Below are 13,832 nucleotides of genomic sequence, written 5' to 3' on the forward strand. Positions count from 1 at the left end.
TTCTTTCTTTCTTTCTTTCTTTCTTTCTTTCTTTCTTTCTTTCCTTCCTTCCTTCCTTCCTTCCTTCCTTCCTTCCTTCCTTCCTTCCTTCCTTTCCTTCCTTTCTTCCTCTCTTTCTTCCTCTCTTTCTTCCTCTCTCCCTCTCTCCCTCCCTCCCTTTCCTTCCCTCCCTCCCTCCCTCCCTTCCTTCCTTCCTTCTTTCTTTCTTGGCGATCATGGGGCTTGAACTATGGGCCTGAGTGCTTTCCCTCAGCTCTTCAGCTCAAGGCAAGCGTTCTACCACTTGAACTACAGCACCACTTCCGGTTTTCTGGTGGCTTATTGGAGATAAGACTTTCATGGACTTTCCTGCCCAGGCTGGCTTTGAACCTCGATTCTCAGATCTCAGCCTCCTGAGTAGCTAGGATGACAGGCGTGAGCCACCCTCGCTCAGCTTCTTTTATTCTTAAGGTTTGATTATTTTGGCAGCCACTGGTCTCATTCTGCCCACAGTCTTCCTGGCATCCTCCTTACCTTTCACCTGGAGGCATGCATAGATAGAAGAAAGGTGGTTGTCAGCAACCGCTATTTTATTCCATTTTCTTTTTTTTGGTCATGGGGCTTGAACTCTTAGCTTGGGCACTATTCCTCAGCACTTTAGATCAAGGCGAGCACTCTACCGCTTGAACCACAAAGCCACTTCTGGTTTTCTAGTGGTTTATTGGAGATAAGAGTCTCACAGACTTTCCTGTTGGGGCTGGCTTTGAACCATGATCCTCAGATCTCAGCCTCCTGAGCAGCTAGGATTACAGGCATGAGCCACCAGTGCCCAGCTCCATTTTCTTAAAATCATATTTTAAAGGTTATTTAAAATTTTCTTTAAAAATGTATTCATTTATTATTATCATTAACTAGTTCTATAGTGGAGGTGTTATGTAACATAGCGCTATATGTACATAATGCATATATATAAATATAATGTGGTACCCTTCAGGATTCCACCCCTTCCCTCACATTTCTTGATTCTGTGGCACATACAATGCACTCCTCATGCATTGCTCTCCCTTCATTGTCTGTCCCCTTCTCTTTACCCCAGGTCCCCTTGCAAGTACCCATTTTTTGATGCTTATTTGTTGGGCTTTGACTTAGTCTTTCTACAAGTATGTACTATTTGAGCTCTCTGTGGTATCTACTCTAATTCAGTTGATTCACTTGTGACCCCCTGCTTACTGAGCAGTGTGTTTACTTGTAGATTTATAGGCACATTCTAGCCACCACAAATGAGGGAAACCATGCAACTTTTGTTTCTGTAGGTCTGGCTTATATCACTTAATATAGTTCTCTCCAAGTCTTTCCATTTCTTTACAAATGGCACAGTATCATTCTTTGTAATGGATGCGTAAATTTCCCATTGTGTATACATACTACATTTCCTTGATCCATTTATCTACTGACGGACATCTGAGCTGATTCCATATTTTGACTATGGTGAACAGTGCTGCCATGAACATGATTGTGCTGGTAGTTTTACTGTAGCCTTGTTTGTGGTATATTGGTTACATAGCCAGGAATAGAACTACTGGATCATAGGGTAGCTCTATGTTTAACCTGCTGAGGAGTGAACCCAGTCTTATACCCATTCAATATTTGATAAGAGAGTCAAAGACATAGGCTGAAAGAAAGATGGCCTCTTCAACAAATGGTGCTGGCAAAACTGGATGTCCACATGCAGAAAACTGAAAACAGAACCTCATATACCACCTTGCACCAGCATCAATTCAGGATGGATCAAAGACCAATGTTAGGCCAGAATCCATAAAACTATTATAGGAAGGAGTTGGGGAAAAGCTAGGGCTCCTGGGCACAGGTCAAAACTTTCTAAATAAAGATCCAGAAACACAACAAATCAAAGAAAGACTTGATAAGTGGGACTGTGTCAAACTCAGATTTCTGCATGACAAAGGATATAGCTAACAAACTAAAAAGAAAGCCCACAGAATAGGAGATTTTTACCATCAATACATCCGACAAGGCCCGAGTATTCAAACAGAGCTAAAAAAAAAATTAAACCTTTAGAGGCATTTTTAAAGTTGAAGATCCATTTATTTTTTGTAAAATATTTATAGTTTACATTCTGCATCTGCTTTTGCTGAAAATATTTCTACATGAAAATGATTACTTTTTCAAAAATTCAATTAAAAATGTTGAATTGTATAAAAACTTGGGGAAAGAGTGAAATTCAACCCCTATGCCATTAATTTAAATTAACACACTTGGGATCATAGATCTAAACTATTAAATAAAATCACAAGGTTTCTGGAGGAACATGGGAAATAATGACACTAGCTCAGACCAACACTTCTGGTAACAAAAGATACATGAAATACGCTTTATGGGTGTGAACAAGTTTCCTGTTTCACTGTCATTCTCCAGCCAATACTGTGGTTGTGTTGATCAAAGTGTCCCTGGCACATGATGCCTCCTCTCCCTGCTTCAGGGATGTGCAGGATTTCTGTAATATCACGAGGGTTCCTTGCATGGGCCGGGAGCCTGGGGAGGGCTGGAGGTCACTGCCATGCTCACCATGTCCCTGTCCGGGATCACAATGGTGGTCAGTCGAAGCTGGGGACCCTGGGAAGAGACTCCCTGTCTTCACAAAACCTGATGCTGCCTCTGAAGCCTTGGTCAGACCCATCCTTGCTGTGGGTTTCAGAATATGAGGAACAAGGGTGAAAGAGGGAAAACCAGTACCTCTTCTTGCAAACTTTTCAAACAACTACGTCATATGAAAAACAGCTGTTGTAAAGCAACAGTTTGCTGCAAAAAAAAAAAAAAACTACCTAAAAATTGTTGTTTGTTCAACCAGCCTTACCTTCCTTGTTTGTAGACCATTATCCATGTTAGAGCCTGCTCTGCACTGACCTCCAGACCTCAAAATCAGCACCCTGTGTGCCAGGCTTCCGCTGGGAGCCACCAGGAGACCCCACAGCATGTGGTCCCTCGGGCAGCAGTTGGATTTTCTTGACCACCATGTTTTGGTGGTCTGGTATATGGTTCCTTGAAACTGTTCTTATCATTTTATTCCATCATTTCTTTTGCTTTGCATTATATTTTCTGGCAAAATGAAATTGTATGGATACCCAAAATAAATCACGTTACCACCATAATCACGGCCAATACCTTTGCATTTGTTTTGACATTAGATGCTGCTCTGGCTTCCCTTTCTCATGCGTGCATCTGCATGTTGCAGTCACAAAGGAATTTCAATGTCCTTTTCCTTATTATCGTTTACTGAAAGATGTTCCTCTCGAGTTGTCACAAGGCACAGATCTGTGGATCCTATTTCAAGTGTAAAGATTCGAATAGTTAAAGTGAAATACCCTGGCCCACAATCCCTCCTGGGCTGGAGGTCTTGGACCAGGGCTGTGGCGGAAATGGATGGCAGCAGCCTTTCCTTGGGACTGTGCCCAGTGAGCACACTAGCTACGAAGTAACAGGTGCAATAAATAAAAGAACGCTGAAGCCAGCCTCGCCACCACAATTCTTCTGAAAGTAGACAGAAAGTCATCTGGACTCATGTTTATTTGGGAGCTTGTGTGACTAATGAATACAGCCCCGGAGTATCTTGTTCCAAACAAAATGGTAATGGCCTTTTGTTGTTTAAGTAAGAATAATGTTGCCCATGACTATCGATCTACTTTATCAGAGACAATAATTGGGCTCCAGCAGACACATTTTTAAAACTTTATCTCCTTTTCTGTACTCCCTGCTACACAAAACTTCAGAAGAAAACCTTGAACAGAAGGCCGAGATTCCATTAATATCCAAAGAAAAGGGAAAAGAATAACCCTGTTTCACATCGCCTGGAGCGCTAAGATGAAGCCATTACCGCCGGGAGAGAGAAAAAGTCCAATCAGGTCTTCCATTACCTCCATAAACAGCTGCAGTGTAAATAATCCTCTCTAATCGGCCACACTGGGAGTGACAGAGAAGGCGTATTACTAAGGAAGGACGTATGTAGGACACGCTGGAAGTCGTAATGCGTAACAGGAGGGTGAGCGGGTCCAGGGGAATACATTCCCTCACCGATGTCCCAGTGCTGAACACACAAAGCCAGGGAGAAGGACAGACCCACGGTGCAGCAGTGCTCCCCAGGGGACCGAGACTTCGAGGGGCCCCCCTGCCCCAGGCAGATGTGAGCACAGGACAGGTGGATGTGGTCGTTTGGAAAGGAGTGGACAAGACAGTTGACCTTGAGTCCTTTTGAGATGCCCTAGTTTCCTACAACCTGAATGATGAGCCCACAGCCCTCTGTCCTGTGCCATTAGCAATGTTTGCCTTTCTCACCCTTTGGCTGGGCACCTTGCTCTCCCATGCGGAGGCCCCGGTGCCTGGGGCTTTCTGGATGTGGTTGTTCACCTGTTACAGGGGCATGGCCGAGGTCTGAGGCACCTTTGCTGGCACACATCACACACAGTTCCCATCAGCCCCTGGGGGCACATGCAGTTCCCATCAGCCCCTGGGGGCACACGCCTTCATTTGTGATTTGCAGCAGAAACCCACAGGCTTTCTCAGCCAGAGGGCTGCGGACACACCCTGCTCTCTGAGGCTCTCCTAGCCAACAATGGCCTTGTAAGGGTGTGGGGCCGCCAGCGTCCCTGGATGGTCTGTGGGCTCCCGAGAGGCCCGGAGGCAGCGCTCACACTCCGTCTCCCTCCCCAGCCATGGGAGCCAGGCGTGGGCTCGGGCTCGGTGGAGGACTGGGAAGCAAAGCCTGGGTGCGTTTGTGGTGCTCTCTTAACTGCCGTCTTGTGACGCAATGGGGACGGGCTGGACGTCCTACCTTCCCGGAGAGGCCTGTGGGCGGACGCACTAAGAACCAGGCCTGCAGGCTCGGCTCAGCCCCAGAAGACCTGAACAGGCGCCGTTTTGTTTCTCAGCATCGTCATCCGACCCCGCCCTGACCTGGAAGCCCTTCCACAAATATAATTTCTCCTTTTTTATTTGGAGAAATTGTGAGCTGCCCTCGGGGAGGCAGGGCTGCATCTCCAGATATTCTGAAGAAATAATTCACTCCACTTCATAACGCCTCGCTCAGGTGTAGACCTTGTCTTACGTCTGTCTAGTTAAGAATAATTCTGTCTTCTCTGAGATGTGCCTAGACTTCATGTTTTATTAAGTGATTGCACCATGGTATGTGTGCAGCTGCAGCTGAAACTGGCCGTTTTGGTAGAAGTAGACACTGATTAGAATTAGAGACCCCGGTATGAGGTGGGGGGGGCAGATGGCACAGACGCGGACGGCTCTGTGCAGTTGGCAACGTGGTGGAACCTCAGTGGAGGTTGTGGACAGGCCGGCGGGAGTCGGTGCTGAGGACACGCAGGTGTCCCCATCCCACCGGGACTCTGCAGGGACGGAGACCCCGCGGCTAGCCTCGCCCCAGGCAGCGGCTGCGATGGGACTCCCACATGTGAGGCCATCTAATTCCTGATGACAGAGGCCACAGACTAGTGATTTCTACCAACAAAATGAAAACAAAATGCATAGCTGGCACAGGAGAAAACGTGTCTGTGTCAGCCGTCAAGGCCTGTGTTTGGGAGAGGTGCTAGCGCGTGAAGAGCCAGGAGCATCCATGAGTACAGGGCGACCAGCCTCTCCCGCAGGCTGGCGCTCCGGGAGGGGGAGGAGGAGGAGGACGCACACAGGCAGCGCAGGGCTCTGTGAGCATGAGCCTCGGAGCCACTGCTGACCGGCGGGAAGATGAAGGAAATGAGCAGCCACGCATGGATGTGGGACTGCCATAAACAGCCACAGACTGGTAAGCACCCGGCATCAAATAAAACCCCTTAGTCCAGCTGGCCTAAGGAAGAGGAAAAACATTCTGCATCCAACCTGAATCCAAACAAGCACCGGATGAAACCAACAACAGCGTGAGCAGGACCCCAGATCACAGGGTCACGTGAGGCCACGGCCTCTTCTCGATGCCCAGTCAGAGCACAGGGGACGCGACAGTGTTCATCACAATGTCCTCGGAGCTCTGGAGTCCACGGGGAGTGGGGTGGGCTGTGGACAACGCTCTGAGGAGAGAGGTTACAGGGCAGCCTGTTCCATGCCAGGAGTCCACTCGTGTGGACTGCAAGTGGCGGGGGGGGGGGGGGGTGTCTCCGGGAGGAGGCGCCGGGCACACGCTGTGCACGGGTAGGAAGGGCAGCACTGGCCAAGGTGCAGGGCTGTGGCCCCTGGACAGCACACAGACCACACCATCACTTCGGCTGGGGTCTGAGACACAGCGAGTACTGTAATTAATCACTTGTAATTTCTGGACCATTTTCCCCTCTAGGAGGACAGAGAACCGCTCTGGAAATGGGTCCGAGCAGAGGTGGATAGTCAGGACGGGGTCCCATGGTGGATATGCTTCTTAAAGGATGCGTGTGGGTCCAGAGACAGACACAGAAAGACGGAGGAGGGCGTGATGACCCAAAAGCCAGGGTGCTCAGAGTGAACAGAGCTGACAGGGAGGCAGCTCACCTGGGGGCTGGGGGAGAGAGGCCTCCGACGGCCTCAGCCCTGCCGTCGCTGGAACTGAGACGTTGAAGTTCTACGACTGTGCACTGCCCAGCACCAAGCCGGAGCTAGGTAGAAATGGCAGAGCTCCCAGGAGCAGTAAGAACATCTGGCACTGGTTCAAGCCACACACGGATAAAGAAGGCTGATGCAAGTCTGGGTGGGAATTCCAAATGTGGAGGCGGTGCTCCTGCTGGGAGCAGAAGCCGCTCTGGGACGGCACACAGGACAAAGCCCAGGCCTGGCGCAGTGGTCAGGTCGATGGCGGCCCCTCCACAGACGCTGTCTCCTGCGGCTCAGGCTTCCTCCTGTGCACACGAAACACAACACAGATGCGGTGCATGCAAGGTATGGGAACAGCGTCCATGATCCGACAAACCAAGGGAACTGCTTTCCTACGTTTTGAAGAGTTGGTTGTGATTCTCCGAAATATTTTACCATGATAGGTGACATGATTCTTTGTTTCGTGTGAGCTACAATCATAACCATTAAAAACAGTCAGTGACGAAAGGAGGTTTCCTAACACTGGCGGAATTCTTGAGCAGAAAACCCGGTCCTAAAAAAAAATCTGTGCTTTTGTGTCTTTCCAGTATCTTGTGACATCCCGTCCACAAACTGCGGGGACAGGCAGGAGGCGCTATCCAGCCACGTGCAAAACCACATAGATAGGGGAGCACATGGCGCGACTTCCAGAATTTCATTTTTTTCTCATGAAAGGTATAGTCTCTCTCTCTCTCTCTCTCTCCTTCCTTGCACAGCATGGTTTCCATGGGAACAGGCAAGCCAAGCCCTGGCTCCTCTCAGATGCAGCACAGGAAGTCAGCTGACATCTCCCATGTTTAGCTGTCGGTGAAGCCCAGGTGAATGGCCTCCCACAGAGCCCCGCTCTTCTGCCTGCTGTGTGTGTGGCGATCGACCTTCACCCCCAGGCTGCCTCTGTGCCAGCTGGGGCCCTGCCACCCCGCCTGCCGGCCGAGCGACAAAAGTCTCAACGTCCACACCTCCAAGCAATGGCTGATTTACTATCTGTGAAACTTTGTGCGAGAGGATCCACAGAAAGCATAAAGGAACAGCTCCTCCCGGATCTATTAGGCTTGAAGACATTTTAATCCATCTTAGTGATTTTAATTTAAAAAGAACAAAGAGGAATCTGGTGTGGTTCGTGTGGGCTAGCGCCGTCAATATTTACAGTCTTAAGAAGAGAAAGATACACCCTGATCTGCATTGTAATTGGATATCTGATAACACTTGTAGGAATTCACCTAAGGTTCTCATTTCTTTCCTGGTTTACCCCCAAGCGCGTGCATCTGCGTGTTCACTCCTGCATACACGGTCGCACACGGTGATGGCTGGCCGGGGCAGGGCAGAGAGGTGCTGCGTGGACGGGCTGGTGCTCACCCCTCACCTCCTCCTGCTGCGGACAGGCTGGTGCTCACCCTCACCTCCTCCTGCTGCAGACGGGCTGGTGCTCACCCTCACCTCCTCCTGCTGTGGACGGGCTGGTGCTCATCTCCCTCACCTCCTCCTGCTGTGGACGGGCTGGTGCTCACCCTCACCTCCTCCTGCTGCGGACAGGCTGGTGCTCACCCCTCACCTCCTCCTGCTGCGGACAGGCTGGTGCTCACCCTCACCTCCTCCTGCTGTGGACGGGCTGGTGCTCACCCTCACCTCCTCCTGCTGTGGACGGGCTGGTGCTCATCTCCCTCACCTCCTCCTGCTGTGGACGGGCTGGTGCTCACCTCCCTCACCTCCTCCTGCTGCAGACGGGCTGGTGCTCACCCTCACCTCCTCCTGCTGTGGACGGGCTGGTGCTCACCCTCACCTCCTCCTGCTGTGGACGGGCTGGTGCTCACCTCCCTCACCTCCTCCTGCTGTGGACGGGCTGGTGCTCACCCTCACCTCCTCCTGCTGTGGACGGGCTGGTGCTCACCCTCACCTCCTCCTGCTGTGGACGGGCTGGTGCTCACCTCCCTCACCTCCTCCTGCTGTGGACCGGCTGGTGCTCACCTCCCTCACCTCCTCCTGCTGTGGACGGGCTGGTGCTCACCCTCACCTCCTCCTGCTGTGGACGGGCTGGTGCTCACCTCCCTCACCTCCTCCTGCTGTGGACGGGCTGGTGCTCACCCCTCACCTCCTCCTGCTGTGGACAGGCTGGTGCTCACCCTCACCTCCTCCTGCTGTGGACCGGCTGGTGCTCACCTCCCTCACCTCCTCCTGCTGTGGACGGGCTGGTGCTCACCTGCAGTCACCTCCCTCACCTCCTCCTTCCTCCCCAGCCCTGAGCCCTTCCTTCCTACCTCCCCGGCCCTGAGCCCTTCCTTCCTACCTCCCCGGCCCTGAGCCCTTCCTTCCTTCCTCCCCGGCCCTGAGCCCTTCCTTCCTTCCTCCCCGGCCCTGAGCCCTTCCTTCCTTCCTTCCTCCCCGGCCCTGAGCCCTTCCTTCCTTCCTTCCTTCCTCCTCGGCCCTGAGCCCTTCCTTCCGCCTCAGAGCGGGCTACTGCGGGATGCAGCAGTGACGCGTGGCTGGCGCCCCCCCCCCCACAGCGGTGACGCAGCAGCGTGGCTGGCGTCCCCCCCCCACAGCGGTGACGCAGCAGCGTGGCTGGCGTCCCCCCCCCCACAGCGGTGACGCAGCAGCGTGGCTGGCGTCCCCCCCCCCAGCGGTGACGCAGCAGCGTGGCTGGCGTCCCCCCCCCCACAGCGGTGACGCAGCAGCGTGGCTGGCGTCCCCCCCCCCCAGCGGTGACGCAGCAGCGTGGCTGGCGCCCCCCCCCCCACAGCGGTGACGCAGCAGCGTGGCTGGCGTCCCCCCCCCCACAGCGGTGACGCAGCAGCGTGGCTGGCGTCCCCCCCCCCACAGCGGTGACGCAGCAGCGTGGCTGGCGTCCCCCCCCCCCCACAGCGGTGACGCAGCAGCGTGGCTGGCGTCCCCCCCCCACAGCGGTGACGCAGCAGCGTGGCTGGCGTCCCCCCACAGCGGTGACGCAGCAGCGTGGCTGGCGTCACCCCCCCACAGCGGTGACGCAGCAGCGTGGCTGGCGCCCCCCCCACAGCGGTGACGCGTGGCTGGCGCCCCCCCACAGCGGTGACGCGTGGCTGGCGTCCCCCCCACATTGGTGACGCAGGTGACGTCACGCGTCCCATGGTGCCAGCCGCAGCTGGGGGGCGGGAGGCAGGCGCGCAGTCATCGCCATCATTGCAGAGCGCGACGCCAAGGGAAGGAAGCCTGCGACGGGCTCTGGGAGGAGAGGTCGGCCCAGGCCCAGGGCTTCAGACCGAGCGCGGAGGGCTCGACGAGGGAAGATGGAGGAGGGCAGGGTGGGTGGGAGGGGGAGATGGAGGAGGGCAGGGTGGGTGGGAGGGGGAGATGGAGGGGGGCAGGATGGGTGGGAGGGGGGGAGATGGAGGGGGGCAGGATGGCTGGGAGGGGGAGATGGAGGAGGGCAGGATGGCTGGGAGGGGGAGATGGAGGAGGGCAGGATGGGGGGGAGGGGGGGGAGATGGAGGAGGGCAGGATAGGGGGGAGATGGAGGAGGGCAGGATGGCTGGCTGGGAGGGGGGAGATGGAGGAGGGCAGGGTGGGTGGGAGGGGGGAGATGGAGGAGGGCAGGATGGATGGGAGGGGGAGATGGAGGAGTGCAGGGTGGGTGGGAGGGGGGAGATGGAGGAGGGCAGGGTGGGTGGGAGGGGGAGATGGGGGAGGGCAGGGTGGGTGGGAGGGGGGAGATGGAGGAGGGCAGGGTGGGTGGGAGGGGGGAGATGGAGGAGGGCAGGATGGATGGGAGGGGGAGATGGAGGAGTGCAGGGTGGGTGGGAGGGGGGAGATGGAGGGGGGCAGGATGGGTGGGAGGGGGGAGATGGGGAGGGCAGGGTGGGTGGGAGGGGGAGATGGAGGAGGGCAGGGTGGGTGGGAGGGGGAGATGGAGGGGGGCAGGATGGGTGGGAGGGGGGAGATGGAGGGGGGCAGGATGGGTGGGAGGGGGAGATGGGGAGGGCAGGATGGGTGGGAGGGGGGGAGATGGAGGAGGGCAGGATGGGTGGGAGGGGGGGAGATGGAGGAGGGCAGGATGGGTGGGAGGGGGAGATGGGGGAGGGCAGGGTGGGTGGGAGGGGGGAGATGGAGGGGGGCAGGATGGGTGGGAGGGGGGAGATGGAGGGGGGCAGGATGGGTGGGAGGGGGGGAGATGGGGGAGGGCAGGGTGGGTGGGAGGGGGAGATGGGGGAGGGCAGGGTGGGTGGGAGGGGGGAGATGGAGGAGGGCAGGGTGGGTGGGAGGGGGGAGATGGAGGAGGGCAGGGTGGGTGGGAGGGGGGAGATGGAGGAGGGCAGGGTGGGTGGGAGGGGGAGATGGAGGAGGGCAGGGTGGGTGGGAGGGGGAGATGGAGGAGGGCAGGGTGGGTGGGAGGGGGAGATGGAGGAGGGCAGGGTGGGTGGGAGGGGGAGATGGAGGAGGGCAGGGTGGGTGGGAGGGGGAGATGGAGGAGGGCAGGGTGGGTGGGAGGGGGAGATGGAGGAGGGCAGGGTGGGTGGGAGGGGGAGATGGAGGAGGGCAGGGTGGGTGGGAGGGGGGAGATGGAGGAGGGCAGGGTGGGTGGGAGGGGGGAGATGGAGGAGGGCAGGGTGGGTGGGAGGGGGGAGATGGAGGAGGGCAGGGTGGGTGGGAGGGGGGAGATGGAGGAGGGCAGGGTGGGTGGGAGGGGGGAGATGGAGGAGGGCAGGGTGGGTGGGAGGGGGGAGATGGAGGAGGGAAGGGTGGGTGGGAGGGGGGAGATGGAAGAGGGCAGGATGGGTGGGAGGGGGAGATGGGGGAGGGCAGGATGGGTGGGAGGGGGGAGATGGAGGAGGGCAGGATGGGTGGGAGGGGGGAGATGGGGGAGGGCAGGATGGGTGGGAGGGGAGAGATGGAGGAGGGCAGGGTGGGTGGGAGGGGGTGATGGAGGAGGGCAGGGTGGGTGAGAGGGGGGAGATGGAGGAAGGCAGGATGGGTGGGAGGGGGGAGATGGAAGAGGGCAGGGTGGGTGGGAGGGGGAGATGGAGGAGGGCAGGGTGGGTGGGAGGGGGGAGATTCAGGAGGGAACATAGCGGTGAAGGGCTTCTGGCTGAGGTGAAGTTTAGTCATGTTGTACTCGGACTCAGACCCCCGAAGACCACCAGAGACCAGATCGACGTAACTGACTAAAGAGTCGTTTATTGCAAGCTCAAGCTTGGTCCTTCACGCACTCGTTGACCGGTGACTCATGGACTCAGCACCTTTTTTATAGTATTGAACGAACAACTTACGGAACTTTTACATGAGAAATTACATGATTGGCAGGTATAAAAAGCGAGCTAAGCTGGGCACACTTGATTGGTTAATACTGTTATTGAAGTGCTATTGACAGGAATTGTCTGACTACTGGGTCACCATGTCCCATATGGCCACCCAGTGTCTGGCCGGTGCATCTGGAGGAAATTCCTGTGGCTTTTTCAAAGATTATGTCCCTAGTTGTCGGGAATTGTGTTTCCTTTTGTGTCATTCCTGGGTCAGGCCATGGTTGTTTTCATGATTCATACCTCACAAGATGGTTACTAGCTTAAAATAAAATCTCTCAGACCTCTAGGAAGTTACTCCAGCTTTAGGTTCTTCAGTCAGACATTTCCCTGGTGGTAAGAATGAGGAGTGGACAATGTGGTGGTGACAGATATGGCGTCGTTTAATAATAGGTTCTTGGTCAGACAGAGCAGGGGTGAGTCAGGCGGGGTGGAACAGAACTCGGGGAGCCTCAGCGCTGAGACTTCCCAGTATCCACTGCGGATTTGATTGTTCCCAAATTTCGCATCTATCTAAAGTGGAGACAAAAGGCTGACTTCTTCTCCATCCAGTGACGTTGCCGGGAGATTCTGGACTTGGGTTTGCCTGAGGAACAAAGGCCAGGCAGGCTGGCCAAGGGCTGGGTCCAGGGCCATGACAGACATGTGACCAGCCTTGTCACTCAGAAAACCTGGGGTATCCTCTGGCAATTATAGGCAGATTGAAAAGAAGCACTTTTCAAACAGTCTTAGTGCTGAGGAGTGGAGGAAAGATCATCCTAACAGCCTCAGTGGAACTGGGGAACTGAAAACAATTCACTGCACTAAACAGAAGAACCTTTTAAACACAGGCTATCAGTCACCCTGAACACAACAAGACATGATCTGTACGAAAGGAGAGGAGAAATCTATGCTGAGAAACGGGCGAAGATGAAAATTGAGGCAGGCAAGATGAGAGAATGACCCGCAGAAGTGGAATCAGAGAGCAAGTGGCAGTTGATGGCATGAGGCTTAATTTTGTCAGATTAACCTTGGTGGAAACCTGCAATCATTTCAAGGGGTCTCCATTGCTGCCCGCACAAATAGTCAATGGATCCAAGCAGAGAATCAGGAATCAGCCACAGGCTATAGAAGGGTTGTTTACATTATTAAGGAGAGGGGATTTTTTGGAGAATTTTTATTATCTTCAGGGAGTTGTACAGAGGGGATTTAAAAACATATTAGTTTAAAAGCAGAAGTATAAATTGACTTTATTTACAGAAAGGTTCGATTCTGACATCTTCATAAGAACTCTTGGAAACACAGACGGACAAACAGTGATGACCTATCTCACTTTAACGTCTACAAACAGCACGGAAACAATCTTCATCCATGCACCCTTTGGTGCATTATTCTTTTTGAGGAAATTCAAGACATGTATCATTTCCCATCCACATATTTTTCCAATAGGCATTTCTGGCGAATTACCTGCACACAAAAGGATTGGCAGGCAGAAATACAATATGAATAATAGTTACTCAGTAATGACATTTAACATGTTTATACACCACTGTTTCTTTTCTAAATTGTCTAAAGAAAGCATAGACTTATTGCCAGAGAATACAATTCGTAAGGAGAAGTTTTATGTCATGTTGCAGGTACCATTTATTTAGGACAGGAAAGGTGTGTTTGTATGCTGCCCAGATCCTCACAGGGCCCAGGATTTCTCTGGCACCTTTGCTGCATTTGACCTCAAGTATCACCCTTGACATTAGGGAGTTGGAGATGCAGAAGTTTTACAGGGATGGCTACATATACTCCTGCATAAAGTTAGCCCTCAGTGACAGGTCAACAGAAACATCACGCTGGGAGAGGTGCTGTGATGGATACATGCTTTCCATAGAGCCAGACCATCAAAATGGGCGTTGGAAGTAAAACCGCCGAGCTTGCTGGGAGGCACATCCTTCAGTTCCAATTTAACACTTACTTGTAAACTGGACTTGGTCGGGGGAAATTGGAACG

Source organism: Dipodomys spectabilis, unplaced genomic scaffold, assembly GCF_019054845.1.
Source record: "Dipodomys spectabilis isolate Male_0828 unplaced genomic scaffold, ASM1905484v1 ptg000169l, whole genome shotgun sequence".
Taxonomy (NCBI): Eukaryota; Metazoa; Chordata; class Mammalia; order Rodentia; family Heteromyidae; genus Dipodomys; species Dipodomys spectabilis.